Raw genomic sequence first — 4205 nt, 5'->3', positions numbered from 1 at the left:
GCCAGTGTGTGTTTCTGGCTCCTAGTGAGCCCAGGGGTGTCCAGGTGACTCTCCCCGCCTGGTGGTCACAGTGCCATCTCTGAGCACTGGTCCACACTGCAGCCCTGGGTAGCAGTGGAGCTGCTGCTGCCCACTTTGCAGACAGGCAAGGTGAGCTCAGTGAGTCTGAGGGAGCCCGACGTGCGCAGCAGAGGTGGTTTGTACGCTCTGGGCCACCCTTTGCCAAGGACACCACCCTGTGCTCGGCCCCTGCTTGGCTGCTGGGCTCCCTCGTGGACAGACATGGCTCCCTCCAGCATCTGCATCTGTATGGGTCCCAGGCGGACACGCCCCTGCCCACTTCTCCTTTTGGCTCCTGACCCCTCTTTCACCTCTCAGGAGCCATGAAGGGCTCGGGGGGAGGGAGCCCACGACCACCTGGACCAGGGAGAAGTGGTCTTTCTCCTCGCAGGCTGCCAGGTGGGTTCGTGGCCAGCAGGCGAGGAGAATGGAGGCAGATGGAGAGAGACAGAGAGGGACAGAGATGAGGCAGAGGGAGAAGGAGGCCGGGGGCAGAGACAGGGATGCAGAGCCAGGGTGGAGGGCTGTGGCCTGGTGATATTTCCTGAGTCCCCTGCATGAGACGCGCCTGCATGCCGAGGTCTAAGAGGCCAGCAGCCCCTCCTCCCTGCCAAGCCTGTGTGAGTCGCCTGTGTTGGGAAGACGCTGGCACAGACCCTGGTCGGGTGGACCCATGCTTGGCATGGCAGGCCCTCAGGTCAGACCTGGAGGGTCACGGTCCCCGAGGTTCCCGGGGCGCAGGGAACCTGGACGTCCTGCCCTGCAAGAGTGAATCTGAGACCCAGGGTCCTGGACAAGGGCTCCCAGGGCTGCTGCTGCGGCCGTGCAGCCTCCTGGGAGAGGAGGGGTCTGCTGCCCCGGCCATTCAGGATAGCCATTCCCTGGGTGAGGCGGAGGCCGCGGCGTGAGGCCTGGGTGTGGAGGGGACAGTCGTTGGCCAGGAGTGGTGGCTTCTGTCCTGCTTCTGCCGGTTCCCTCAGCAGCTCCTCCAGGCTCCTGACTCCAAACGCAAATTCACGTCACTCGCTTGGACTCCAGACCCGTGCGCCTGTCTCCTCTCCTGCCTCCTGTCGTCCAGAAACTTCTCAACTCCACAGGAGTCAACTGTCTGTAGACCTGGGGATGCTGCTCCCCTTCTCAGAGCCCGTCACCCAGAGTTCCACTGAAAGATTGATGAGTTTGCAGGGCTGGTCTTGGTCAGTCCGTGAAATCATCCCCGATCGGTCATCCCTGTCTGCAGGCCAAGCTTAACTCGCCACGGGGGGTAACTAGCGAGTTGGATGCTTTCTTCTTCAACCCTCTGCATCATCCCTGGGATTCTAGGTCTTTTCTCATAACTGTCACGAAGGCGAATGCCAACACCAGCAAGGCCACAAAATCATAAAGCCCAGTGCTGGGGTGCTGGTCCACTTGACCTGCCAGTGGCCAGAGCAGAGCAGGGACAGGAAAGAGGCATGTGTCTCAGGCAGCAACCTGACCTGCAGCCAGGTCCACGCCTTGCAGGGCAGGGTTTGGCAAGGGCTCATCTCAGTCGGAGACACCGACAACTTGTGGGGCTGATGGACTCCTTTCACGATTTATTTTATTTAATTGTTTAGCTTATCTGATCTTTTTTACTATTTGTCGTATGTGACAGTGGGATGTATTTCGACATATGCACACAGGAGTGCCACTTCCCAGTCGGGGGCACAGGCTGCAGAGTGACACTGTTGTGTGTTCACACAGGCACAATGGAATTTTGATGTTTGTGGAGCCAAGGTCAGTTGGATTTCATGTTCCTGGCCACAGACAGGAGAGGGAGACAGAGACAGAGGCACAGAGACAGAGGGACCCAGAGACAGGGGGACCCAGAGACGGGGACAGAGACAGAGACACAGAGACAGAGGGACCCAGAGACAGGGGGACCCAGAGACGGGGACAGAGACAGAGGCACAGAGACAGAGGGACCCAGAGACAGGGGGACCCAGAGACGGGGACAGAGACAGAGACACAGAGACAGAGGGACCCAGAGACAGGGACAGAGAGGGAGACAGAGACAGAGGCACAGAGACAGAGGGACCCAGAGACAGGGACAGAGAGGGAGACAGAGACAGAGGCACAGAGACAGAGGGACCCAGAGACAGGGGGACCCAGAGATGGGGACAGAGACAGAGGCACAGAGACAGAGGGACCCAGAGACAGGGGGACCCAGAGACGGGGACAGAGACAGAGACACAGAGACAGAGGGACCCAGAGACAGGGACAGAGAGGGAGACAGAGACAGAGGCACAGAGACAGAGGGACCCAGAGACAGGGACAGAGAGGGAGACAGAGACAGAGGCACAGAGACAGAGAGACCCAGAGACTGGGACAGAGAGACATGTCCTAATTGATGGGACGGGTCCCTGCATTTAGGACTGAATCCCGGCCCGGGTCCCTGGACAGCCTTCAGAGAACTTCCGCCTGAGTGTCGCTCGCCTGGTTTCTGTCCAGTTAACTGCCCCCTCAGGCTGGCTTGTCCTCCACCTTGCTTTCTCTGCTGTCCAGCGCAGTCTGGCTTCAGCTCCCGGATGCCCATCCCCTGGGGAAAGGCGCATCTCCTGTCCAGTGCTTCCTTTGTGCCTTGGTGTTTCCCTGGCTGGAGGCGCCAGGTGTGATTCAGAACAGCTGCTCCTGACCAGCTGTGGCTGGGGTCCTAGTGTTTCAGTGACCAGCGCTGCTGAACTGGAGCCTCTGCCACCACGGGAGGCTGCTGCCCCAGCGGGGCGGGTGCGCCTGGGTGGGCTCCTGGGAGCTGGCTCCCTGGTTTCCCCTCCCAGGGGATGCGCGTTGACCTGGGGTGACCTGGGGCCAGGCAGCTGGGGAGGGTGGGGAGCAGGGTCTCTTTCTCCTTCTCCCTCTCTCTCTCTCGTGGTTCGGGGGGTTGCACCCAGAGGTGCTCTACCACTGAGCCGCATCCTCAGCCCTTACTTATTTTGAGACAGGGTCGTGTTAAGGTGCCCAGGCTGGCCTGGAACTTGCGATCCTCCTGCCTCAGAGTCCTGAGTCACTGGGTGACAGCTGTGTCCACAGTGCCTGGCAGGGTTTCTCTCCGTCCCTGCCTTGGGGGTCTCCTGGCTGAGGCAGCCTCCTGGGGCGCGGGGCTCCAGTCCCCGTGGTCCTGGCCTCAGCCGCCTTTGCACACCAGGCTCAGAGCTCTCCCTGGTGCTCCTAGTGGACTTCCTGCACATCCCTCGGAATCCTGGCCCTCTGCCAGGCCCGGGGCCTCTGCCGCGGTGTGGTGACCTTGCTCTCTTCATCCCTGGCCTGTGATGCTTCAGAAAATCCTACCAGGTCTATCTTCAAAACTCGCCTGGAGCCCCACTGCCAGGCGCAGACCGCGGCCGGGGCTCAGGCCCCCTCCTCTCCCGGCACGGCCTGTGCGCAGCTGTGCCCGCCCCGCTTGTGACCACGGGTCACGCACCTGCCCCATCGGCACGCCCAGGAGCAGGCATGGTGCAGTCCCCAGGGGCCCAGCGGCTCCGAGGGCGCAGATTCCTCGGTGCACCGGGCAGGCAGGCTCAGGCTCCGCCTGCTGCCGCGCTCCCAGTGCTCTCAGCTGGGGGTCACTCACTGCGCACAGTAACAAGTCCCAGCGGAGAGCTGGCGCCCAGGGCGCGGCTCCCACGGGCGGCGCAGGTGCCCCTGCGCATTTCTGTCCTGGCTCCTCCCCTGGGGCCCCTGGCGGGCGGGGCGGGGCTTCCCCCTGAGTAGGCGGCAGGCCCGCAGGTGGACGGTGCATTCTGGGGCCGCGCTGTGCATCCCTCCCTCCGCCGCAGCATTTGCTAAGCACCTACTATGCGCAGGCACCATTCTCTGACACAGGCAGCCATCTCCAGCCTCTGAGCTCCGGACCCTCGCGCCTCACCTCCTCCTCCCCACGGCCTCAGGGAGGCAGATGGACCCCGAACCCGGCTCCTCTTCCAGGGTGTGTCTCCTCCTGGCGGAACCCCATGGGCCCTGCAGCCTCCTGTCCCTGGCCCTCCCTGCTGACCTGCGTCCCCAGCTCTTCTCTGGGTGGAGGAAAAGGGCCTGGTGTCCAGCGAGATCTGGAGGCCCAGTTGGGCTGCGGCCTTCAAAAGAGCAGCTCAGGCCTCCCTCATCCCTCAGGAGGAAACTGCCCAGGT

This window comes from Sciurus vulgaris (assembly GCF_902686455.1).
Source record: "Sciurus vulgaris genome assembly, chromosome: 8".
Classification (NCBI taxonomy): Eukaryota; Metazoa; Chordata; class Mammalia; order Rodentia; family Sciuridae; genus Sciurus; species Sciurus vulgaris.
This window is presented reverse-complemented; position numbering follows the sequence as displayed.